General features: G+C 46.0%; 1 protein-coding gene across 3 annotated transcripts in view; it reads left to right on the forward strand.

Moving 5' to 3' along the window:
- Positions 1-448: 448 nt before the first annotated feature.
- Spata13 (spermatogenesis associated 13) overlaps positions 449-27,326 on the forward strand; it is a 158,031-nt gene continuing 131,153 nt past the window's right edge. Inside the window, exons 1-2 of one of the 3 annotated variants that reach the window (XM_045154064.1) lie at positions 449-620; positions 19,744-19,860. The gene's annotated coding sequence lies outside the window, so the exon portion shown is untranslated. Of the gene's footprint in view, positions 621-928; positions 950-19,743; positions 19,861-27,326 lie in introns of those variants that run through there. The other 2 variants (XM_045154063.1, XM_045154066.1) reach the window with 2 other exon arrangements.

Here is a 27,326-nt window from a genome sequence, read left to right on the forward strand (position 1 = left end):
GGCAGGGGTGTTGCCTAATATAAGACAAGATAGGGGCCTGGCCTGGGGTCAGAAGGATGGCCCGGTTGAAGCAGGTCCCTGGAGCTCGTTTTTGGAAGTGTGGCCCCAGGGCGCTCTCCGGGTTGGGGGCGTGGCCTCAGGGAGCTCTCCGGGTTGGGGGCGTGGCCCCAGGAGCTCTCCGGGTTGGGGGCGTGGCCTCAGGGCACTCTCCGGGTTGGGGGCGTGACCTCAGGGCACTCTCCGGGTGGGAGGCGTGGCCTCAGGGAGCTCTCCGGGTTGGGGGCGTGGCCTCAGGGAGCTCTCCGGGTGGGAGGCGTGGCCTCAGGGCACTCTCCGGGTGGGAGGCGTGGCCTCAGGGAGCTCTCCGGGTGGGAGGCGTGGCCTCAGGGCGCTCTCCGGGTTGGGGGCGTGGCCCCAGGGAGCGGGCGGCAGCGCGCGGGTGCAGTGTGCGCCGCGCTTTCTGCGGTGGCCGGTGGCCGCGTAGCCCGCCTCCAGCCCCGAAGCTGTGTGACATAGATCCTGGGGAGTTTGGGACCCAGTCAGTCCGGAGCGGACCCCGGGGTGCAGGGTCGTCTTGGAGACGGTGGCTTTGGAGCTTCCGCCCAGTGGGGACCGCAGAGGTGAGGTTGCGCGGCGGGGGAAGGGGGGTCACTTGGCTCTAGCCAGTGGGCACCAGGGAGGAGCTGAGCCCCTAAGGGACTGCCTCCGTGACGTGGGTATCTCCGGCTCCCGGGCCCCATCTTGAGGTTCTTGGAGGCTCCCGGGCGCTCACCTGTTGGGCTGCGGCCGGGGCACCCAGCCTGTCCATGGTTACCCGGTGCCCGGGGGAAGGCGCGCGTGCCGAGTCCTCGCTGGTGGCTCCCAGCGCGCCGCGTCGGGATTACCCCAGAAACTCGACCCTGCTCGCGGGGCCGGCTGCACGGTTGCGCCCGGACGACGACGGACAAAGGTCGGTGGCCGGTGGTCACTTGGACATTCTCTTCCCCGGCGGCGTGACTTTTTTTTTTTTTTTTTTGCGAATCCGGGGGAACCCAGAGGGGATGCGATTGGAACGCAGATTTCTCCCCAGATCCCTCCTGGGAAGCTTTCCAGAAGAAAGACTTGGGGAAACCGATGTTTGTCGTCACTTGCCTGGAGAGAGTGAGTTGGCCGCGGAGTTAGTTTGGCTCCATTTCGGTCCAGGATGTGGGAGAATTGCTAGACCAGTCAGTCCCAGGAAGGTTTCATTGCGGCCAGCCTCAGGGGGAAATTCAGGTGACCTGTGCTGGCTAGCCACCCATCTGACGGGGCAAAGTTACGGAGCAGGAACAAATTTCCCACACATATTTAAAAAAAGAAAGAAAAAGAAAAAGAAAGAAAGTAAAATAAAAAGACAAAACTAAATCCAAGCAATTAACCAAGCAAAGCTCTCTAGGCTGGTTGCTTGCCAGTATTCGATTATAGTATCTATAAACAGAAAGTAACTTGAATTTATTTGCCACCAACCAGCGAGGCTTCCTTATCATATAATGCTCCCTCCCCCATTGCTTTCTCTGCATCTCTCCCCATTTTTCTGTTGCCTAGTGTTTTCTAACTCACCCCTTCACATCTATTTCTTTATCCCACTTGCAAAGACATTTCACCCTGCTTTCGTTAAAAATAAATTTTCTTTTTGCCTTCTCTCCCCACCCCCACACTCTTGTTTTTCTTGTCCCACCTTTGCTAACAAATGCTGCCTGTCGCTTTCCATCTTCCTCCCTCTTTTCAAACTTCCTCAGTGCATTGTTCTCTGGGTGCGGGTTAATTATGCACCCCACCATGTGCTGCTGAACCTTGTTCTCGGCCCCTCCCCCATCCCCCAGAGCTTATGAAACTGTTCCTTCTCATCCAATACCAGGGTTCAGAAGAATATGCCTCCCTGGCCCGCAAAATTTGTCCTCCCACGCTGGTCAGTGAGCCCCTCCTTTATTTGTGGCCCTGTGTGTACACCCTGCCCTCTGTGTACCCTTGCTCCCTGTTTATCTTACAGGCTCTTTTTAGACAAGTGCTTCTTCCAGCCACAGCCTGCCACTGCTGCCCTCACAACTCCCCTGGGCTCCGGTCCCTCTGTTGTAGTTTGTCACAGGCTGAGGGCATTCCTAGGTTCCTTTTCCTCCTCTCTGATCAGCTCGCTGTTACCTTCATTCCAGAAAGTCTGGAAGTGTCAAGAGGACTGTTGCATTTCTGCAGGAGTGCCCTGGTTCACAGGACCTCCCCATCTACCACAGAACTGTACACACCATTCTAGACTATCTTGCATTACCATGGTAATTGCACTGCATTTAGTGAACACTTTCTGTGTGTCAAGTCCTGCTCCAAAGGCTTTACATGCAGTAATGCTCATTTAAAACCCTCCTGTCCCTATAAGGGGCAAGCTGTTACCTTCCTATTTTACAGATGAGGAAAGGGGACTCAGAGAAGGTAAATGACAAGTAGGTTTTCTGTGGCTGTGTAATGGCTTTGTTAGAAGCCCTCTTCTTGGGAGGCATGGTGCTTTCATGCCATGTCACTTCTTGGACTCAGGCAGGCCTGGCAGTCAGCTTTGGAAATGAGGCTAATATCTGACATGTTAGATTTAGTTTGCAGTATGTGGCACTTGAAGGCACAAGGTCTCGTCCCGTAGGACAGTGCCTGGGGGAAACCAAATGCCTGGCATCCTGGAGAAAGCCTGACAACAGTGCTGGGCTGTCACTTCATCTGTGCCTCCAGCTTGTTTTCCCTTCTGGCACAGGAAGTTGGAAAGACAAGGTCATAAAAAAGACCATTGCTAATCACTAGTTTCACTTTGGCTACAGGGACCTTGGGGTCTCTGGGAGGTATGTGGTTGCATGGTCTTTCCATTTCTATTTCGTTGTAGTCGTCTTAAAGCCTTGATCAGATGTTTCCTGACTAGTCTTCACTTCCTGAGGCCTACACAAGTCTTTCTTTTACCCGTACTCAGGTCGAGTGCTGGTAAGTTACGGACTTTTGATAGCTGGAAGGAACCTTACCTTTCACACGCGAGGAACTGCGGCCCAAAGAAATAGAATGATAAATCCTCAGAAGCAGCAGAGGGGTGGAACTAGCTCCCTGGCCCTATAGCTTGGTGCTGAAAGCAGCCAGTCGTCTTTTCCCTTCCTTTTCCAAGCTAATAAGCAATGGAACAATTCACTTAGTGTGAAGATCATTAGTGGTTTTAAAAAAATTTTTTTCATCTGAAACCTTAAACACTTAAAAAACGTTTTCTTTAGAGACATGTACATGGTTCTCTTCTTCTGTGCCTCACAAAATGAAAGAGCAGAGGCTCAAGGGCTGCCGTTGACTCCAGCCCTCTGCACTGACTCTTACACCCTCACCTTCCAAGAGGCTCCAAGGCCCCGATCTCCTGAGATGCCCATCTCCTTCTGGGTCAGTCTTTCCTGACAAAATTAAGTCCTGCTCCATCAGGGTGTCCATACTCTGTCTGGACAGGCTGCCAGCCTGCAAGGGTGGCTGTGGGCTCCTTGGGAGGACAGAGGAAACATCTGTGTTCCTTGGTTCTGGTGAGTAGTGGATTGGGTTTCACAGCTCTCTAAATGGGAGTCATGGAGGCCCAGGGAAGCTGTCATGCCCAAAGCCTCATCATTACCTGAATGACAGACTTGAATCCAGGGCCCACTGATATAGTAGAGCTATGATCTGTCTTCTGTGTATCTGTGGAGAGCTCATGGTGCCCTGAGACAGGTGTATGCTGCCACACAGCCTTTAACAAGGTAGATGGCTCCTACTGGTTGAGCTGAAGAGAAAGCCCACAAACCTGAGGACCCAGAGGACTCTGCCTCCAGGCATGGTTCTCTCATTGTGGGCACTGCCTGCCGTGTCCCCAAGATCCCTAGGGAACTGTGTCAACACGGCAGGATGCGGAGATTGGTGCATGCTTTTCTACATGGCTCTGGTATTTGTTGCTAGTGAATATAGATCATGGCCTCATGTCCCAGTGTCATCGACAAAGGGCAGTCACCTCAACTGGCAAGCACCTTAAAGAGCTTGGCTTCCTTGGATCAGCAAACATGACCACATGCATGTCAAGGGCAGCACCTCCCAGTGCCTTTGTGGGACACATGGGAGCTTTGACCCTGAGGATTTCAGTTCAAACACCTGCCTCAAAATCCTCCCTCCCCCCCACTGAACTCCCAGTGGACTTGATCACAGGATTGGTGAGCTTGAAGACCACGCGGCACATCAGTGAGGTAGAGAAACGCTAGCCTTTCCCTCAGCCACCACAAACAGGGTGGCAGAGTGGGTTTCCAAAGACTGGCAAGCTGTCCCTGGAGAGGGGCTGGACACTGATTCTGAAAGACTAGACTGGATTTTGGGGGGGAGGGGAAAGGAGAAACCTGAAAGATCTCTATCTGTACAGGGTCTTACTTGGGCCACCAAATCACTGTGTCATCCTCTCTCATCCCCTCCTGGCTACCACCCTGTGTCTCTGTATCCTTACTCCGTACAGGTCAGTAAACCAAGAAAGGAAGTCTTTGCTCACTTCTGGAGCCAGTGCAAGGGGAGGGTGAAACAAGGCTTATCGTCTGACAGCCCTAGGCAGGGGCCCTGTCTTGAGATGAGTTAGTTCCAGCATTGCTGTTTGGACCTCTGATCGCAGTCTTTCGTAGAAAATGCTGTAATGTGCAGATAGCAACAGTGGGCGGTGTATTGCAGTTTAGTGCTAAAAGTGCAATTCTGTTTCACTGGAAGAGTTTCCTGCCAGGCATGGTGGCACATGCCTTTAATCCCAGCACTCGGGAGGCAGAGGTAGGAGGATCATTGTGAGTTCGAGGCCACCCTGAGACGACATAGTGAATTCCAGGTCAGCCTGAGCTAAAGGGAGACCCTACCTCAAAACAACAATGATAACAACAAAAACTTGCCAGGTATGGTGGCATCTTTAATACCAGCACTCAGGAGGCTGAGGTAGGAGAATTGCCATGAGTTTGGACAAGCCTGGACTACAGAAGGAGTGCAGGTCAGCCTGGTGTAGAGTGAGACCCTACCTCAAAATACAAACTCATAAGCCAAAAAGTTTCCCAGGCCAGGCTCTGGGACTCATGTTAATAGAGGTAAAATGGTCATGCATCCCATGCAGTGTACACTTGTGTTTTCACCCCTGTGGCCTAGACTTCTTGAGCTAGAAGGAAAATACTTCTGCTTCAGAAATGTGCTTGCTTTCCACCTTTCCTGCGGGGGCGCGGGGTGGGGGGACTATTGTAATGTATGAGCTTCTTTCTAGTCCAGCATGCGTGATGCACAGGGCTGGGGGTGGGGTGGGGTCATGCCGATTTTTGGGCAGTGCTGTCACTGGTGTCCGTGGCCACATCATCCATGCTGGTTTGTGGACACATGTGTACCTAACACCTATTGGGTGTCGTTTATGTGTTAGATGCCCAAAGTGGAGAATTAATCAGAAATGGCCCATTTTTGTGAAGAGGCTCACATTCTTGTCTAGTGAAGAGAGGCAGGTGTGTGAAAAGCACGTTCATTTTATGTAGGTGGTATTGGGGCCCCAGGAGCTGGAAGATCCAGGAAGACTTCCCAGAGATGAGGAGCAGACAGGCTGTTATTCCGGCTTCATGGCAGCATGAGACTCAGAGGTGACAACTTTAGTTGGTGACTAAAGCACAGATTGGTGACACCAGAGAACCTCAAATGGTTTCATAGGGCTGTTCCCCGACATCTCCAACCTTGCTGTTGTGACTGACCTAGGATGGGAGAACTTGGCATCCCCCAAGACATATTGAATAGAAATTCTGGGGCATGTCCCAGTGGTCTGGATGCCCACATGTGCCTGACAGCCATGCTTCTAGAACATGGGCTTTCAGGAGGGTTTTTGCAGCGTTTTGGCTCAAACCCGGGACCTCTTCCATTCTAGATGAGTCCTCTACTGCTGAGCTGCAGCTGGACTCATGAGCAGTTCCTCTCCCTGGCTGGCTGAATACTTGTGCGGAGAACTTTCCCACATGGCTGGACAGTTTCCCTCAGCTCAACGGCCATCCCTATTTTGTGTTTTTCTACCCCCCTCCCCCACGTTCATTCTCAGTCTCTTGCCCACACTGCTTCATGTCACTGCATAATAGAGTTTCTCCTTAGGTCCACAACTCCTTTAGCTTCCATGAGTTCTTAGTGTTTAGCATTCACCTGGCGACCCTTGGCTGTCTCTACTGCTTCCCAGCTTTGTGACCTGAGGAAGATTCTGAGCTCTGGGCCATAGCTGAAAAACGTAGTTAGTACCTACCTGTTCCCGCTGCTCTCACTGGGTTTAGGCTGAGTACCTTGTGAAAAGGAGAAACATTTTTTTCCTCAGGGCTGCAGGCCGGGAAGCCTAGCATTAAGGCACAGGTACTTGATGTCTGGGGAGGACCCGCCTTTTTGACTCTGTCCTGAAAAGTTAAAAAAATAAATAAATAAAAACTTGGAAAGACAATGTCAACCTCTGGCCTCCTCAGTATATGTGCCCAGTCACAGACATGATACATACTTACTTACATACATACATACATACATACATACATACATACATACATATGCCACTCACTACACACATTCAAAATCTTTTAAAGAAAAATAGTGTTGGCTAGAGAGATGGCTTAGCAGTTAAGGCACATGCCTACGAAGCCTAATGACCCAGGTTCGAGTCTCCAGGTCCCATGTAAACCAAATGCACATGGTAATGCATGTGTCTGGAGTTTGTTTGCAAGTGGGTAGAAGCCCTGACGTGCCCATTCTCGCTCCTTCTCTCGCTACTCTCTAATAAATAAGTAAATACAGATAAAAAAATCTTAAAAAAGAAGAAAAAAAGTGTAACCTTTTTGCATAATGTGTCAGTCATATGTATTCCTTTCACTTTGGTTTTGTTTTGTATTTTTCCGAGGTAGGGTCTTGCTCCAGCTCAGGCTGACCTGGAATTCACTGTGAAGTCTCAGGGTGGCCTTGAACTCACGGCAATCCTCCTACCTCTGCCTCCCAAGTGCTGGGATTAAAGGTGTGCGCTACAACACCCGGCTATTCCTTTTACTTTTACTCATTGTTTTATTCATTCAACAAGGGAGCACCTGCTCTGGAGGAAGTAACTCAAAGCTCGCAGTTTGAAAGAGTAGCATGTTTTCCTCTCTGTCATTATCAGTAAAAGTGTTATCTTAGTTTTTTTTAAGGTACTGAGGACTCAACCCAGGGTTTGGTCATACATGCTAGCAAGTGCTCTGCGTTGAGCTGCAGCCACTCCTTTTGGTTTTGATTCATAACGGCAGCATTGACTATATCTGTTTTTTTGTGATGATATAATTATTCAACTTTTAATAATAGGACCTCTGAAGGACATTTCATGTTGACTTCATGGACCTTCTGTGAATCCTGCTGATATTAATTAAATCAACCCCCTTGCAATAGTTATCCTAAAAACATCCTGACAAGTTATTAAATCAAGTTTACCCAAGACACTGAGATCTGAGTGAGTGACCCCAGCAAGTGCTGCTCTCAGAAGGAAGTCTGGGATCAAATTCGAATGCTGTCTGCTTCTAATTACTTTTGGTGCTGAGCTAGTCCTGGCATTATGGTGAAACTAATTACTTAAATGAGAAATGTGTGAACTCATATCCAGTTCATGATGTGTTTTCTGTGGAAAAGTTGAATGATGGCTTTGGGCTTTTTTTTTTTTTGCTGGACAGTACAGGCCTGCAAATACAAGTGAGACTGGCCTCGTACATTTCAATGTGGACTGCAGCTGGGAAGAATTGATTCACTGTATTTGTTCTGCTGTCCAATTACGAAGCGAGATTCCACCAGGAGGGAAACTTTTGTATAGCTAGCACACAGGGCTCTCAGTATGAAGGTAAAGACTAGCTGCCATTGTGTGGGCTTAGCCCTATCAGCCGCCTTGCCCACTGCCTGAATAGGGCTTAGAAATCCAGGCCTTCAAAGGAATGGCCCTTGCCTAAATGTTCCATGGATCCTTCTGAAATAACATCCCTCCAAACCTCATTTGAAACAGAAAAGGATGGGACTATATGAATATCTTCAGATTTAATTATATTCAAAATGCAGATATATATATTTCATTAAGAAAAGTTAAATTGTTTTAAAAAATAGGAAGTTGACAAATAATCTAGCATATGCCAAAAAGCATAAACAAAATATTCTTTAAAAAGAAAAAGAATGTTCCTTCCAATGGTGTGTTTCCAGATCTTTCAGACCTGTTTTCTAGGCTTTTTCCACCTTTGGCTTTTCTGAAGTCCCTAGGGTCAGGTGCCTGGCTCCTCCTGCTAAAGGGCCTTCTTGTTTTATTTACCAGGTGAGCGCAGCCCTGGTGTCAGTGTCTCTCCATTGGTCCTTGGGCTACTGCCAGAACGGTGAGTTCTGAAACTTCACAGAAAAGGACAGGACTCTTCCCTCTGTGATGTCATGGTCCTCAGGCGTGGATATGATCTGTCCTGGGTCATGGGTGTGCTGGCATGTGCTGTGCCACAGAGAAGGGCTCTGCTCCTCCAGGGTGACCAAAAATGAGATGACAGCTGTGCCTTGATTCCCCTGGCCACTGGTTCCTGGCCACATTGAATTCTGAACAAGGACAGTGGACCCTTCTTCGGGAACATTTTCTTTCTTTTATGATGTCAGGACAAGTGTGGCAAGGCTGATTTCTAAGCGTGTGGAATTGTTTAGTGATGGGAATTCTGGTTACTTTTGTTGGCAGGCAGTTTCACCATTTTGCAGATGTCACAGACTGTAGTTGCACAAATGTAGGTGGTTATAGTGTCACACGTGGTTTAGCCTCTTGGAGCTGTTGTTGTATCTGTGATTGAAACATTGATTGGCACACGGTTGAGCCTCATATGCCTCTTTATTGTGCTCTGACGTTTGGTCTAATCTCATGGCATTGTATTCCTTGGGTCTAGAAGTAGCGAGCTACTCTACTCATCACTTGAGAGCACGCAGTCTCATGAGTGGGCTAGCCCTCTGGGTGCACCCTGTTGTCCTACAGCCATAGAACCACCTGTCGATGCCTTTCTTTCCAGGGATCCCGAGCTGCATTGATGGAAGCAGCTCCGCTAGGTGCTGAAGGCAGCACCTTCTCCACACTCAGCTCTGGAGAAGCTGAGGGACCTGGTATCATGTGCAGGGCACCTGCATTAGGTCCCCTCAGCCAAGGTTAGGTTTGAAAACACAGTCCTAGGTTCCAATCTGAGCAGTAACTCCGTCTTCCCTCCCTCCCCAGCTTACCTTCTCTCACCGAGTCTGCCAAGAGGACAGGGAGAAAGCTCTTCTAGACTTTTCCTTCCCACTGAAGCAGGGTCTGGAAGTGAGGGGATGTGGGCAGCTGGAGCAGCTCCTCTTCCTCTTGTCTTCTGCCCGGCTGTTCAGCTGGCAAACCATCTGTGTGGCTTGGGGCTCCACTCAACATGAGAGACAGGGCTCAGGGCTTAGAGCGTGTTGGGCACCTTCTCATACAGAGGTAACCTTGGAGAAGGAGGAAGCAAGAACTCTTCCTGTTTCTTCTAATCCTGACTGGTAATATGGCCTCTTTATACAAGGTGCTCACCCTTTAATGAGTTTTGACCTAGAAACCTTCTGGTACAGCATGGAAGCAAGAATGATTTTAGCTTGACAAGGTCATGTCAATTTACCTCACTGTAGGAGTCAAACACTTACCAAGTGAATGGGTCAAACCTTACGGGTGAGTCATCTTTCCGTTAGTGTAGTAAAATCCCCAGATAAACAGGACGAGTTTCATTTGCCTTATGGCTTCAGAAGTCCATGGTTGGCTGTTCCCTCACTTTGGAGCCTGGGGCAGAACATCATGCTGGGAGCATGTGGCTGTGCAAAGCTGTTCACCTCATGGGCACTCAGAAGTGGAAGTGGAGGCTGGGGTTCCCACCTCCCTTTCAAGGGCACACCCAGTGACCTAACTTCCTTCCACTAAGCCTCTACCTCCAAAAGCTTCCATCACTGTCCCGTAGCTCCCTGGCTTGAGGACCAAGCACATGGACTTCAAGGAGACATCACAAACCCAAGACCGTGGCATCTTATACTCCATGGCCCTGATTTGGCAGCAGAGTTTCTTGAATCTGTATTCTGGTACTGGATGTTTATCACACTGACTTCCTGCAGCTCTTTTTTAAGCCTGCTGAGATTAATTAAATCAAACCCCATGGCACAGATATTCTGAAACAGAACAGCTTATTAGATTTCAGTGCCTGCTGGACCACCGGTTCAAATCATTCAAGTGGGTAATTACATTTGTTGTGGTGGTGGTAGTGTCCAACTATGAGAATAACATCCCCTTTTAATCGTTGTGGGTAGACAGTACAGTCTCTCAGTTTTTCTTCCCATAGCAGAATCTCTCAGGGAAGGAGGAGCAGGCTGTCGTCAGTAGGCTAGCACTGTTTTCTAGGCTTTCCTGGAAAGTTGTCTATAGAAGCCACATCGTCCCCTCTGCACAGCGCATCTCTGTCCTCAGGTTGGGACTTTTGAAGAGCACTTTGTCAATGGGACGCTTTTCTTCTGAGATGAAGATAGTGGCTATCTGTGCAGATCTCCTGGTATAAAAAGATCATTGTGAGCAGAAACAGGCTCAGCATGAAGTTTCTGGGCCCTGTCTCTCTGAACTGGGGCAGCCATCCTGTCTGGGTGCCCTTCCAGGTCACCAGAAAAGTCCTGGAATGTACTTTAGTCATTTTTGAGAGAGGATTAACAAAGTAAATACAAACAAACAAACAAAACCTCCAAACCTCTTGTAGAGTGCTTGTGTGTTTATCTGCATGCTCTGAGTAGTTGAGTGTCCTTGGATGTGACTGAAGGAGAACTGACTCTCCAGCAACCAGTGACTGCACATACAGGGTTCTCCTCCTCCTCTTCAAGGGAACACATTTCTCCCGGGTTTGAGCTGGAAAGATACTTCCCCAATGAGAGCCTTCGCCTCAGCAGGGGGAAGTTCAGAAACCACTGCTAACCAGATCTAGGCAGTAGATTCCCAAGGAAATGACTCCTGTGCCACCCAGGCATGAAGGCACTCGGAAAGCTTGCCCATGGGTGGTGTCGTGGTTTCCGTGCTGACATTTTTTTTGCAGAGGCGAGATGGCGACGTGGTGACCCTTAGTGCAGAGCCCACAGAGCAGATCCGAGAGCTCCTGCGAAGAGCATCTGTGTCTAGAAAGCTGGATGCCAGTGGACGTGAACTTACTCCCTGTGTGTCACTGTCTGTAGTCTTAGGTACCCTTGTCGACTGCAGTCTGAAACTAATAAAGAGAAAGATACTAAAATAAACAGTTCATATATTTTAAGCAATTTTTGTTACAGTATATCCTATTATTAATAATTCTTTTTACTTTCTGACAGTACCTACTTAATAATTAAACTTTATCATAGTAAGTCTCTATATAAACAAAACAGGGGGCCTGGAGAGATGGCTTAGCGGTTAAGCGCTTGTCTGTGAAGCCTAAGGACCCCGGTTTGAGGCTCGATTCCCCAGGACCCACATTAGTCAGATGCACAAGGGGGCGCACACGTCTGAAGTTTGTTTGCAGTGGCTGGAAACCCTGGTGTACCCATTCTCTCTTTCTCTCTCTTCGTCTGTGATAAATAAAAATAAACAAAAAAAATAAAATAAAATAAGAAACAGAGGGTCTGGAGAGATGGCTTAACAGTTAAGGCACTTGCCTGTGAGACCTAAGGACCCAGGTTTGACTTCCAAGACCCTCATAAGCCAGATGCATTAGGTGGCACGTGCATCTGGAGTTCCTTTGCAATGGCTAGAGGCCTTGGTGCACCTGTTCTCTCTCTCTGAAGGAAAGAAAGAAAGAGAGAGAAAGAAGGAAAGAAAAGAAAAGAAAAATAATTTTAAAAAATAGAGAGCTTCTTACCTTCAGGTCTCCCTTGGGGCTCTCCAGTGTGTCTCCTGTAGATGGGGTGCTATACAGTATATGTCCTTCTTCTGTCCCCTTAGTGCCATACAGATGACAGTGGGGACATTACAGATTGGTCAAGTGTTTTCAAAAGAAGTGGTATAGAGGGCCAGTAGCTCCAAATGGCTTCATGGCATGGTGGCTGTGCTTTTGCTAGCGGATGGCTGAGTGATCTGTGCTGGAATGCAGAGTTTGTCCTTGGTTTGCTTTCTGAACCTGTATATTTCGGTGGTGAGGCCTGAACATTCACACACGGGTCTCTGGGGCCAGGTGTGGTGGTGCACACGTGTAGCCTGGCTCTTGGGTGGTTAGGGTAGAAGACCCAAATCCAGGCAAGATTTATGTAGTGAGGGAAAAAGACATAGAGAGCTCTGTGCACACCATCTTTGTCATGACACAGCATTCTAAGAACCACGTGCATAAGTTGTGTTGAACGCAGTACCGAGGTTGCTTCATGTCATTTTATAAGGCTCTGTCAGTTCAACCTGTTTGTACCAGGTACAACTTTGGAAGGGCAACTGAAGCCTTGGCTTATTGCTTTTCATGCAACACAAAAAGTTAGAAAATGCAGGTAGATAAGTTATAGTATTTGTTCTCTCTTCATGACATAGTTTGCTTTTAATGTCTGCTTTTCAGATCTCTTCCCCACCCCCCACACACAGCAAACAAAACATGTTATTTTCCCAGAAAACCAGGTTTCTTTATTAATGGGGCCCACACGTCCAAGGACAGGTTAAGTACACTGGGTCCTGGCATTAGTCCTAGAAATGACCCTCAATCTTCTTCCCTCTCACATTGGGCTCTTTGACTGAATTTTCTTTGTTTTCTTTAACAGCCTTGCATTCTTGAAAGAAGTTCCACATTTCTGAATAAATAACTAAAAGATGGAGTAAGTAGCTATTAATTAGTAATAGCTAACCAGCTCATGCTTTAATCTTATAATTTTGATAGCTAACTTCCTTCTTTTCCCTGTGCTTGCTGGTGGATGTCTTGGAGGTCTGTGCTGGAAGTCAGGTGCCTACATTGGTCCCTAGGTGGTTTTATGACTCTGTCATTTCTTCCCAAATGAAGTTCAGAGTTGTACTTATTTAGCTTTTTCATTACTCCTTTAATAATCCAAGAATACTGGGCATGAACACTGTTTTATGCTTCTGATTTTTTATTACTTTATCTGTTATATTAAGAATGTCTTGGAACTGGGCGTGGTGGCACATGCCTGTAATCCCAGCACTCAGGAGGCAGAAGTAGGAGGATTGCCATGAGTTCAAGGCCACCCTGAGACTCCATTGTGAATTCTAGGTCAGCCTGGGGCTAGACTGAGACCCTACCTCGAAAACCAAAAAAAAAAAAAAAAAAAGACAAATAATGTCTTGGGGCCATCATAAGAGGAAGAAAAGATCATGACATCAAAATAAAAGAGAAACTGATTGAGATGGGGAGTAGATATGATGGAGAATGGAATTTCAAAGGGGAAAGTCGGGGGGAGAGGGAGGGTATTACCATGAGATACTTTTTATAATCATGGAAAATGTAAATAAAAATTGAGGAAAAAAAAAAAGAATGTCTTGGGGGCTGGAGAGATGGCTTAGCGGTTAAGTGCTTGCCTGTGAAGCCTAAGGACCCCAGTTCGAGGCTCGATTCCTCAGGACCCACATTAGCCAGATGCACAAAGGGGCGCACACATCTGGAGTTCGTTTGCAATGGCTGAAGGCCCTGGCGTACCCATTCTCTCTCTCTCTCTGTCTGCCTCTTCCTCTCTGTCTGTCACTCTCAAAGAAATAAATAAAAATAAAACAAAAAAATTAAAAAAAAAAAAAGAATGCCTTAAGAGCCAGGCTCATGCCTGTTATTCCAACATTAAAGAGGCTGAGGCAGGACAATTGGTAGACTACATAGTAAGACTATATATTAAAAACAAAAGTTATTGCTGGTGGTGGTGGCACACACCTTCAATCCCAGCATTAGGAAGGCAGAAATAGAAGGATCACCCAGAGTTCAAGGCCACCCTGAGACTACATAATGAATTCCAGGTCAGCCTGGGCTAGAGTGAGACCTTACCTTGAAAAACAAACAAAACAACAACAACCAAAAAAAAAAAAAAAATTAAGTTAGACATGGTGACACATGCGTTTAATCCCAGCACTACTTGGGAGGCCTAGGTAGGAGGACTGTTGTGAGTTTGAGTCTGGCCTGAGACTACATAGTGAGTTCTAGGTCAGCCTGGGCTAGAGTGAGATCCTAGATCCTGCCTCAAACAACAACAAAACAAAAAACAGCTTTGGGTTGGAGAGATGGCTCAGTGGTTAAGGGCTCTTGCTTGCAAAACCTGATGGCCTAGGTTTGAGTTCCTAGGCCCCACGGAAAGCCAGATGCACAAAATAGTACGTGCATTTGGAATTCATTTCCGGTGGCAGGAGGCCCTGGCATGCCCATATTCACTCTTTCCTGTTTCTCTCTTAAGTAAATGAATAAATAATATTTTTTAAAGTTATTAATACATAGTAAATTATCACATTCTTTCATAAGAATCATAGGAATTTAGGCAACTTTCATTCTGGTTGATACAATCTGCCTTAGATAAACCGATAAATAACTCCTTTGAACCCTGTTCGTTCCCTCTGTAAAATGAATCTTTCATGATGTGACCTGCTGTGTTGTATCATTACTTTCATCATCTCCCATGAGTCTGTGAACTTGTTCAGACTGACAGACCTTATCTTTGCATCTCTAGTCATTACCCAGCTATTGCGAATGCTTGTGCCTTTTGGGGCCACTCATTTGACAAAGGGGTTACCTAGTTTGGGTAGAGACTGTCTGTGTCACAGGCCTCTGCTGGGCTCTTTAGCCATATCTCCTGTGCATGGCGGGGCCAGACAGTAGCCACATCTTGGTTCTCTCTCGGTGGTGTTCCATGTTCCTATGTGGAGTCATTGCCATGGTCTCAAAGGAAGTGATGTAGGAGATCAGGAACACTATTAACAGTGTATCCTAGTATTACCAAACCTTCCAGCTTTCCAAGTGAATCAAGATTTTTGGATATTTAAGTGAAATTTCTCTCATTAGATATTGGAAATAAATCAAATTATTCAAAGCCCTTGAATAGGTTAAACCAGGTTTGACTGATATCTTAGTCTGTTACCTGGACTGCTGTAACAAAATCCTGTACTTGGGTAACTTAGGTAACAGACAGTTCATTCTTTCTTTCTTTGGTTTTTCAAGGTAGGGTCTCACTCTAACCTAAGCTGATAGAGAATTCACTATGTAGTTTCAGGGTGGCCTCGAACGCACAGCGATCCTCCTACCTCTGCCTCCCAAGTGCTGGGATTCGCCACCATGGGTATTGTGGGTCGTGCATTGTGGGGTGGGGGTAGTCATCAGTTATGGGGAAGAGGCAATGTCTCTGTGCGTAATGTCCCAACTTGTGGCTCTAACAATTTTCCGTCTTCCTCTTTTGTGAAATTCCCTGAGCCATGTTGGGTTTGTTTTAGGTCTACTTCAGTGATGGGCTCTTAGGAGCCTCTGAATCTCTGATTTGGTAGGAGTTGAGTGTCCTCTGTGTCTATCTCCTTTACCCTTGTGCTGATATCAGGTTCATTGAGAAAGCAGCACTCTTGCTCATTTCCTCAATTCCTCTATGATTTCAGCTGGGGCCCTGGTGAGGTGCAATAGGCTGTTTCTCTCCTCAGGTCCGGCTTCCATCTGAAAAAGAGAAGCAGATTCTCCAATGGAGAGTGAAGTCAGCACAGGTTAAATGGGATAACCATTGTTAGTTCAGAGAGAACTTAATGGGTGTAGGCCCTCTTAATAGCCCAAGATTAGTGGGAGCCTGATAGTGGAGAGCAAACTCATTATCTGGATATGATTCTGACTTGTTTCTAGATATGGTTTCTTTTCCACTGAGCAGATCTGCTAGCCAATCCAAGAGCAGTTGGTGACCCACCATGGCTGTGTGCCACTGTTGCACTTGTGTGAGCCTCACGTCAGGTTGTTTGCTTCTGAGTAGATTAGACCTCGCGTTGCTCCAATAGATGTTGGCCACTTTCCCCCAGGAGAGGAGCTCATGTGGCGCCTTCCAGCACTAGATGGGCTAATTGGGAGATTTTTTTTTTTTTTTTTTTTTGTCATCTTGAGGAAGTTCCCTTTTACTCTTCTGTATCTGAGACTTCTCTCTCTCGCTGTCTCTCTGCTTACGAATAAGTAAAACAGTTAAATAAAAACAAAAGCAATTGAATATGGACCTAAGTGTACTTTCAGACAATTGGGCAGGGGCAGTACCTGGGATCCAGGCCTGGTTCTACTCTGAGGTTGACCTTTGCCCTGTTTTCCTACATATAACTGAGAAACTAGATGGTCTTGAGAATAAATTTTATGGATTGTTAATGCAATTTTTTTTTAAAAATTTATTTATTTATTTATTTATTTGAGAGCGACAGACACAGAGAGAAAGACAGATAGAGGGAGAAAGAGAGAATGGGCGTGCTAGGGCTTCCAGCCTCTGCAAACGAACTCCAGACGCGTGCGCCCCTTGTGCATCTGGCTAACGTGGGACCTGGGGAACGAGCCTCGAACCGGGGTCCTTAGGCTTCACAGGCAAGCGCTTAACCGCTAAGCCATCTCTCCAGCCCTAAATGCAGTTTTTTGTAATAGACATCCCAGAAAATACTGACAGACAGGTGGTATCAAACTTTCTTTTTAGTGACTTTGACTTTTTCTTTGTTTTAATATTTATTTAGCATCAACTGTGTTAATTTGGATGAATAGGTAACTTCTTCAATCTTAGTTTTGGTTTAAGAACTTATTAGCTGAAATCTTTCCTCCTTAATTTCTTTGGTAAAGGATTGTTTGTTTTTCACTTTTAATTCCTTGGGATGTCTTTGGAGACTGTTGTGACAGACTGCTGTCTCTGCCATCTTCTCTGAGAATGGTGAGCAGCTGAGCAAGTGTTTGCAAATACATGAGCCAGTGAGGGGTGCTCTGGACCATGCTAGCCGCTGGGCGCATGCACCCCGGGAGACAAGTCCCTGCCTCCTAGCATCCTCCTGAGAATTCAGAGACTTGGTGGCAGCCTCTTCGTCTAGCACCCAGGTGTGGCAAGTGTGGTTGTTACCTAGGTGTGACATCTGTACTCACCATCTTCAGCACCTGATATAGCATTTGGTGTGCAATAAATGTCTGAATAAAAAGTTTTGTTGTAAATATTGAACTTGTTGAAAAACGCTCTCTCCTCCTGTGACGCGATTCCGCATTTGGAAGGAGGCCCAGCTAGATGAGGCTTGCGGGCAGAGGGACCAAGAATGTGAGAGTGGAGAAGAACGTTTTCCCCTACCAGCCTCAGTTTGGTGACGTTTCTATGTTACTCTTGTTTATTATTATTATTTTATTTTTGAGAGAGACAGCCAGTGCCTCAGCTGCTGCAGTCAAACTCTAGATGTATGACCTTGCACTTGCCTCGCCTTTGTGTGTCTGGCTAATGTGGGATCTGGAGAGTCGAACATGAGTCCTTAAGCTTTGCAGGCAAGCGTCTTAACTGCTAAGACATCTCTCCAGCCCCAACTCTTTTTTTTTTTTTTCTTTACAATTTGTTGTCCTAGCACTTTGGTTCTGCTGGGGCCAGAACTGTGCAGCTGTGTGATGGCATCAGTGCTTGAAAAACCCAGCTGCTGCTCTATGTTGGTAACCAAGTAAGCCGACCAAAGCTGCTCCAGTAAACCATACCGGCGGGACCAAGCATGCTTTGGCGTGGACGGGAGCATTGCTGTCCATGATGAATATGTGGCACAGAGGGTCGCCAACTTGTCGTTATTATTACTGCATTTGGGATCAAAGTGTATGAAGCTTGTGGAGGCAAAGGTACATTCCTTATTTGTGTAACCTGCCAGCAAATGTAGAGGGGGGCTGCTGCAAACCTGAGTGAGCCCCAAGAGGCAAAGTCGGGCTGTAGAGATGGCTTCATGGTTAAGGCACTTACCTTCAAAGCCAAAGGACCCAGGTTCAATTCCTTAGGACCCACATAAACCAGATGCACAAGGGGGTGCATGTGTCTGGAGTTTGTTTGCAGCGGCTGGAGGCCCTGGTGCCTCCCTCCCCCCCCCCCCCCGCCTATTACTCTCTCTCTCTCAAATAAATAAAATAAAATATTTTTATTTATTTATTTATTTGAGAGCAACAGACAGAGACAGAAACAGAGAGAATGGGAGCTTCAGGGCCTCTAGCTATGGCAAACCATCTCCAGACCCATGCAACACCTTGTGCCTCTGGCTGACATGGGTCCTTGAACTGGGATCCTTAGGCTTCACAGGCAAGCATTTAACCACTAAACCGTCTTTCCAGCCCCCAAAATATTTTTTTTTTAAAAGAATCAAAGTCATAGTATTTTGGATCTCTTCCTGACATTTTACCTCTCACTAAGTCTAAAACTTTTTTCATTCATTTTTCTTTAATTTGCATCTTGGGGTGCTTTTTTGGGGGGGGCAAAGGTTGTATCTTTGAAGTATAAAATCATATTAATTGAACAAATATTTTCACATGTAAGTCCAATGTAATAAGCAAAAAATTCCTTCATACAGATGGATTTTTTTTTTCCTCAACTCCTTCGGGAAAACTGATCTTGAACCCTACCAGGTTCCAACGGCAGGGCCAGAAATGTTTTTCAAGGCTGGGCATGGTGGCACATGCCTTTAATCCCAGGACTCGGGAGGCAGAGGTAGAAGGATCACTATGAGCTTGAGGCCAGCCTTAGACTATGTAGTGAATTCCAGGTCAGCCTGGGCTAGAGTGAGACCCTACCTTGAAAAAAAAAAAACAACAACAACAAAAAAAAAAATTTTCAAGGGCATCAGCACTTCTTAAACTTCACACAAAAAAGCACTGTCCAAATGTTGGAACTCTTTCTAAGTAGAAAGTGTCCAAAGAGGTACAAGTGAGGCTTTCATCCCTTCATAATACTCTGCGTTGACTAACAGCCGCTTACCTGTTGGTGCACCTGGAGCTGGGAGGGAGGAGGTGAGCCGGAGTCTTCTCTACAGAGGGACAAGAAATTAGAGGCATTCATTCCCATCCTGATTTTGCTTGTGCGATTGAAAAAAACAATGCCTGGAAGCTTCCTGTGACCCTGTGGCAGTGTTTTTCACATATTTGCCTCCTGCACTCACACATTGATCAGATCAGACGTCGTTACTCCCCTGAAACCGAAGCTCAAAGACACAGCTTCCTCCTTGGCCTTGTCCGATTAGCGTGAAGAAAATTTGCAGAGTAAAGAATGACTAGAACTTCATGAATTCCTCTTAGTGGTGGTGTGTGTTGACTGTTGCGTTTTAGTGGTTTTTTAATAAAAAGATGTCTGGTATCACTGCTTGCTGATTATTTCCAGAAATCAGTATTAACTTCATTTGGATGTTGACATTCTAATGTAGAAAATTCTCGGGGAAAAACTGCTTTCCCCCCCTAAACCCAAGTAGTCAGATCATGTTCCTCTTATCTGCAACCCCCGGGAGTGTGCTCAGTGTGGGCTCAGTGTCACTAGGACAGGCCTGTTTAGTTACAGAAAACGCCCTAGCGTTCATGGGAAGAGGGCACCAAGGCGACACATGGAGTCACCGCAGCACAAGGATTGTCCCTTTTTCTTTGTGGTTATTGCCACTTTTGGCTTTTCTAGAGTGTATGTTTAACATGGACCAGGAGATAGCTCAGCAGTTAGATGTATGTTTAACTTGTTGACTTTTTCCTCCCTCTGATGTATAATTGTTGTTATATATTAACTTAATGCCAGGTTAACAGCACAAACTTCCAAAATCAAACTGGTGGGTTTTTGTGTTCTGTGCAGGACGAAGTTCAAAGCTCTGCTAATTTCATGAACTCCCTAGCCAAACAACTGAACCTAAAATAAAGTCGTCCCTACTGTGGTGTGACCTCCTTAGTAGTACTTTGAAGACCCTGAAAGGTAGGATGGTCCCAGTTGGTTGTTTTTAAATAACACGGTTCTTTGGTTATGTTAATGAAAACCAGTTCTGATTGCTGTCCCCAGTGTGCAGTCAAGCAGCAGAGTGCACTGAAGGTGGCCCCTGCTGGGCTCCTCCAGATTCTGACTAGATGACAGGGCCATTCCTCTGGGAAGATCACTGATGCCTCTGAGAGCAGGACCAGGAATCAGCTTGAGAAAACTGCATCCTGTAGCTCTCTGTTTTGCTTTTCCAGGGAACCTACTTTGTGATGGCATTTATTGCTAGTGTGGGCCTCTCTCCCTGGGTGTTTAATACAAGCCTTTCTACCCTGAGAGCTTTGTCGAGCTGGTAGATCTAGTTTGTGTCACCAAAGACCCATGCAGTAAATGCTTTTGTCTGTAACAGTGCCCAGAGCACGTGACAGACAACCGGTAAAGTTTATTGCTTGCTTTATGAAGGGCTTTTGTTTTTTTCCACAAAGAATTTTATTTATTAGCAAAATGCTGTGAATGTGATTTTTAGGGGCCTGTAATTTAGATTTTCCTGATTCAAGGCTGTAATTTATTCTGAAGCTACTGGAGATCCATTCACTGACCTTTGGCAGAACTGAGAGTTCAAAGAGCCCAATTAAGTTTTGACTCTTGTATTACCTCTGGATATAATTGTGCCCTGAATTTGAAGTCCATTAGTAGCTTGCTATAATTTTTGGTGATTATTGATAAGTCTTTTAATATGGTCTCACTTCAGAAACCTTATTTAAATTACTGGTTTGAGTACAGTAGGCATAGGATTTTAAAAATCATATGATAGATTTTATTGAAGGTATCTAATTACCTAGATTTAACTTACAAGACAGAATAATACATCAAGGTTTTCCTTCATGATCCCTGTACTGGACAAAGAAGCAGATTGACAGGAGGTGTGTATGCATGTTTGTATGTCTGTTTATATGTTTTCCTTCACGATCCTTGTACTAGACAGAGTTCCTCAGAGAAGCAGATTCACAGGGCATGCGTCTACATGTGTGTATGTGTGTGTATGTATTTTCGTTCGTGATTCCTGTACTAGGCAGAGTTCCCCAGAGAAACAGAATTCACAGGGCATGTATACATGCATGTATATAGATTGTGTTTCCCTACTTGGGATTTTTAAGCTTTTGGAATATTTTCATATGCATAATGAGATTTATCTTGGGGATGGGGGGTTCAAGCCTGAACACATGCTACAGTTATATTTTATATATACTGTATACTTACAGGCTGAAGTTAATTTTGTATAATAATTTTGTGCATGAAACAAAAGTTTCATGGTGTGGAATTTTTTCATTGTGGCATGTTAGCTTCTTATTACCATAACAAAATATGTGAGGTAGGCTCCTTATGAAGATAAAAAGGTTTATTTTATTCACCGTTTTGGAGGCCTAAAATTCAGACAGCTTGGGGTTTACTATGGGGAGAGTCCATTCTTAGGCTGCTGGTGCATTACAGTGGCAGAAATCAACAGCAAGAATTACATAAGAGACTGGGTGATGCCTGGTGCAAGCCTTTATAAAACCATGTTATGGGCTGGAGAGATGGCTTAGGGGTCAAGGCGCTTGCCTATGAAGCCTAAGAACTTCTGTTGACTCTTCAGATCCCATGTAAGCCAGATGCACAAGGTAACACAAGCATGCAAGGTTGTACATGTGCACAAGGTGGCACACGTGTCTGGAGTTTGATTACAGTGGCTGGAGGCCCTGCTGTGCCAATTGTCTCTCTCTCTGTCTCTCTCTCTCTCTCTCATACACACACGCACACACACACACACACACACACACCCTTTCATGAGAACTAGCAATAGTCCTGTGGGGAATAACTTAAGCCCTCATGAGGGCAAGCCCCTAGTGACCTAGGGACCTTCTGGTAGGCCCCACCTCCTAACAACAAAAGCAGAGAGTTGGAAAGTCTGGGAGTAGCTTTAGGAAAACCTAATGCTATGTCAGCAAATTGAAACGAGTAACCTGCTCTGGTCAGGCATTTGTAGTATGTCAAGGATATGCAATGGACTGTATCATGGTACTTGCTGGGGGCTGAGAAATCACTAAAGAGAAAAGGATTTGGGTGAGGGAACAGCACCAAGGGCCTGGCAAAACTGATGCCAAAGAGCCCTAAATCCCAGAATGCAAGAAAAATAGATGGCTAGGCTGGGAGTGTGGCTTGTCTAGTATTCATGAGGCCCTGAGTTCAATTCCCAGCACTGCCTCTCTCCCTCAGCCTCCCTCAAAACAAAACAAAAGAACAACAACAACAAAAAAAAAAAACCTGCCAATAATGCTGTCTAAGTCAAGATTCTAGCTGAAGTAATTTCACAGTGTTCTCAAGGTCTAAATGATGCCACTGTATTAGGATCAATAGCTAAGGTGACCTTAGCTACCTTTTGGAATTTCTCAGCCCTGTCTCAGGAAGCCATGGGAAAGCGTAGCACAGTGCATGCTAGCTTTCTTCTCAGGAAATACAGGTTTGATAAGTGCTGCACAGAGTGCCTGCCTTGGAGTGAGCAGTGGCGCTATCGATGTCATCAACTGAAAATAAAAAAAGAAGACCAAGGGTTAGGAGCAGAAATCAGAAATCGGAGTGCATTTGGCTTTTAGATAAGCTTGGAAACGCTAAGTGGCTCATTCATCAAGACCGCGGTTTGATTTCTGCAGAGTCACACTTAACGTGCTGCTTGGTTTACAGGAGCTTGGTGTGGGTTCCGTGTGTAGGTGTAGGTTTATGCAAACTGAGCAGAACCAACAAAGAAACTCGTGTTCGTCCTCCAGCAAAGACCACGCTGCGTGCTGTCACACTGGCAGGAAAGACTGCTCCCCACAGCAGTGTCTCCCAGTCATCTCTTCCTGTTAGACCCTGGACTGTCTCTGCTGTGGACTGAACCCACACATTCCTCTTCTGATGAGAGAAAGGAGAAAGAACTGGGCACGGCCAACTCTCCTTGACTTGCAAAACTATCTGCCCCACAGTCGCGCTGGAGGCCGGTGCCGCCGTCCTGGGAAATCGGTCGTCCCTGGGCTGCTGTGCGTGAGTGGCCCTAACCCTCTGCCTCCCACGTCGTTGCTCCATCTGTCCGCTCTTCTACGTCTGGAAGTCTGGCAGAGGCATGGGGTGCAGCTGCCTTTTCCTTCTCCTGGGCAGGCATCTCTGAAGCCCTTGCACTGGCTGTTCACCTCGTTCAGTGGTGCACGTGAATTCTGACATACACAGTGATCTCTTTTTTTTAATCTTTCTTTTTTTTTTGAGAGTGACAGACACAGAGAAAAAGACAGATAGAGGGAGAGAGAGAGAATGGGCGCGCCAGGGCTTCCAGCCTCTGCAAACGAACTCCAGACGCGTGCGCCCCCTTGTGCATCTGGCTAACGTGGGACCTGGGGAACCGAGCCTCGAACCGGTGTCCTTAGGCTTCACAGGCAAGCATTTAACCACTAAGCCATCTCTCCAGCCCATCTTTTTTTTAATCTCTAAAAATTTTTTTTTAATTATTTTATTTTATTTTTTATCTTTTCACAATTTTTATTAACATTTTCCATGATTATAAAAAATATCCCATGGTAATACTCCCCCCCCCCCGCACTTTCCCCTTTGAAATTTAATTTAATTTAATTGCCACATTAGCAGCCTTTGCCCGACTTGCAGTTCTGCTTGGTGTTGGTGACGCCTGCTACCCTTGTTCTCCTGTCCTTGCACCTCTGTGCAGCTCCCTTTCCTTCTCCTCCTCTTCCTCCTCCCGGTATCTCTCAGGATGCTGGTTCTCAGAGCTCCCCTCTTCCCCCTCTTCCTTACCTGGCTGGCCATTGACAAAGCCTCACCTATCTACCACCGTGTTCCCACTCCCAGTGTCTTGTGAATGCCTGAGGATTTTCTGTGCCTGGCCTGTAACCATTTGAGAACCTGCTAATCAACAGGGTACTTACTGCCAGTAACTGTGGAGAGAGCCCTGCAAGATCTTACTCAGGGCCTCCTCCCTGACTGACTTGGTTCCTGCATTCGTTGGGAAACACAGGAATTTCCTCTTCCAATACTGGTCATTTGTTCTATGGCTGCATTATTTGTGCGTTATTCAATATTCTATGTAAGGGCTAGAGACATGGCTTAGCGGTTAAGGCACTTGCCTACAAAGCTAAAGGACCCAGGTTTGATTCCCCAGGACCCACATATGCCAGATGCACAAGGTGGTGCATGTGTCTGGAGTTTGTAAGGGTCTGGAAGCCCTGGCATGCCCATTCTCTCTCTCTCTCTCTTTCTCTTTCACACTCAAATAAAAATTCTACATACTTGAAAGTATGTGTAATGCAGACCTCACCTGTAGGAATTTCATGGTTCCTATACAAGGGGCTTACGGTGATTTTCTTATCCAATGTGCAGTTTGTCTAAGGGAACAGGAATGTAGTAGCTGCCTGCTCATTGCCAATACAGAAGCGGCTGGTGGAAGGACAGGATTGATTTCCACTTACAGTTTTGTTCATTTTTATTTATTTGAGAGCGACAGAGAGAGAAAGAGGCAGAGAAAGAAAGAGAGAATGGGCGTGCCAGGGCCTCCAGCCACTGCAAACAAATTCCAGACACATGCGCCCCCTTGTGCATCTGGCTAACGTGAGTCCTGGGGAGTCGAGCCTTGAACCAGTGTCCTCAGGCTTCACAGGCAAGTGCTTAACGGCTAAGCCATCTCTCCAGCCCCACCACTTACACTTTTGAATGGAAGCTTTCTCCTGCCAGGGAAAGCATTGCGTAAGCAGGAAGCTGGCTCACATCATCACGTATGAGCAATAGGGATGAGACTGAGCTAGCTAGCACAGGCACAGTGACCCACCTCCTCCAACCCTCCACCTCCCAAAGGCTCTACCACCTTCCCAGATTGCCACCAGCTTGGAACCAAGTATTCAAAGTACATGAGTCTATGTGGGACACTTCATTCAACCCCCTCTACAAGACATAAAATTGCATCATGTAAGGATAAATTATAAGTAAATTAATAAGGAGTGGACAGTACACTGTAAAAGCAGCTTTATTGAGTACTATAAAGTGCACTGAGGATCCAGCTTAGTGGGAGAGTGTTTGCCTAGTATTCATAAGTCCCTGGATTTGATCTCAAGGACCACAGTTAGTAGCTAATAAGTAAACAAATAAATAAATACCATGAAGTTCGCCATTTGCAATTCAGTTGACTGACTGTCTCTCTGTGTGTATATACTGTGTGTATGTGTAGACTGTGTGCATATACTATGTATGTATACATTATGTGTTGTGTGCATACACTGTGTGTACTATGTGTGTATGCTCTCTGTTCACTTAGTACACATGGTGTGTTTACTATGTATGTATATATTTTGTTTGTATATACTTTGTGTACACACACACACACACACACACACACAATTATATAATCTCACTTCATTTGATTCCAGAGCGTATTTATCACCCTATAAAGAGAAACTCTGGGGCTGGAGAGATGGCTTAGCGGTTAAGCGCTTGCCTATGAAGCCTAAGGACCCCGGTTCGAGGCTCGGTTCCCCAGGTCCCACGTTAGCCAGATGCACAAGGGGACGCACGCGTCTGGAGTTCGTTTGCAGAGGCTGGAAGCCCTGGCGCGCCCATTCTCTCTCTCTCCCTCTATCTGTCTTTCTCTCTGTGTCTGTCGCTCTCAAATAAATAAATTAATTAATTTAAAAAAAAAAAGAGAAACTCTGTACATCTCAGCAGTAGTTCCTCCTTTCCCCCTACCCAGGCCTCTGACAGCTACTTACCTATTTCACGTCACCTTGTATTTGCTTGTACTGGATGTAGCACATAAATGGAATCATATGGCATATGACATTTTGCACTTAGTGCCTTTTACTTGGATGGTATAGCATAGATCACACTTTCTCTTTCTAGTTGAAAATATTCAGTTATGTAGACGTATGACCTGTTCATTTTTTTAAAAATATTTTTTGTTCATTTTTTACTTATTTGAGAGTGACAGATAGAGAGAGAAAGACAGATAGAGGGAGAGAGAGAGAATGGGCGCACCATGGCTTCCAGCCACTGCAAACGAACTCCAGACGTGTGCGCCCCCTTGTGCATCTGGCTAACGTGGGACCTGGGGAACCGAGCCTCGAACTGGGGTCCTTAGGCTTCACAGGCAAGCGCTTAACCGCTAAGCCATCTCTCCAGCCCATGACCTGTTCATTTACTAGTAAATGGTTTGCTTCTACTATTTACTGTTAAGATTAACGTTGCTACAGACATGCATGTACGAATTCTTGTTTTACATAGGTTTTCAGTTCTCTTGATGCTATACCCAGGAAAGGAATTGCTGGGTCATATGGTAACTATGTTTAGTATTTTGAGGATCTGCCAAATTCTTTTCCAAAGTGGCTACACCCTGTACATCTGCATCAGCAGTGAAAGGGTGGTCTGATTTCTCCCCATCCTTGCCAACACTTGTGGTTGTTTGGGATAACAGAGAATTATATCAAACTCTTGTTCAGGTGATGGTTGTCCATAAGATGAGTTTCTAGTATTTTCCTTTCTTTTTTTCTGTCTCCCAAGTTACTGATTTATTGGTTTACCTTAATAACTCATTCCACTTCCCTAGAAAAGAGAGGGTGAAGAGAACAAGGGAGAACTTAGACTGGTTAATGTAGATACATATTAACACCTATTTACAGGTTGGCTCGAGAAGCTGAAGGGGAAAGGCTGAATTCATGAGCTTAAGGAATGTTTTGGATTAATGGCAGGTAGACCTCTAGGACTACAAATGTATTCTTGGATATCATGATAGTTAGTAAAAGTTGTGTTTTAATTTATGAACATATTAAAAAGCTATGTTACGTGATTGACCACTACATAGAGAAGTTTGAAAGTAAACTGTGAATACCATGGCATCAAGAAACTCAACTGTAAAGCTGGGCATGGTGGCACACGCCTTTAATCCCAGCACTCGGGAGGCAGAGGTAGGAGGATCGCCGTGAGTTAAAGGCCACCCTGAGACTACAGAGTTAATTCCAGGTCAGCCTGGACCAGAGTGAGACCCTACCTTGAAAAACCAAAAAAAAAAAAAAAAAACCAACTGTGAGGAGATTTAATGCGGAGTGTTAAATGTATCTTAGAGGCTTTGGGTAATATTTTTAATAGCCTCTAATATCTCTCACATTTGGCATTAGCAGTGAGTTCCTTGGTGATGTTTCTATAAACCCCACAGTGATGTTCAAAAGCTAGGTATGCTTCCACAGGGCTAAAGCTTAGTATACAGTGGCCTGTTATAAGTAAGCAATACTTAAAAAATTATTTATTTACTTGCAAGCAGAGAGAGACAGGGAGAGAGTGGGTGTGCTAGGGCCTCTGCTCGTCTCAGATGCACTCCGGATGCATGCACCACTTTGTGCATCTGGCTTTACATGGCCACTGGGGAATCGAACTAGGTCGTTGTGCCTTGCAGGCAAACACCTGAA

The sequence above is a fragment of the Jaculus jaculus genome, chromosome 7 (genome assembly GCF_020740685.1).
Source record: "Jaculus jaculus isolate mJacJac1 chromosome 7, mJacJac1.mat.Y.cur, whole genome shotgun sequence".
NCBI classification, from domain to species: domain Eukaryota; kingdom Metazoa; phylum Chordata; class Mammalia; order Rodentia; family Dipodidae; genus Jaculus; species Jaculus jaculus.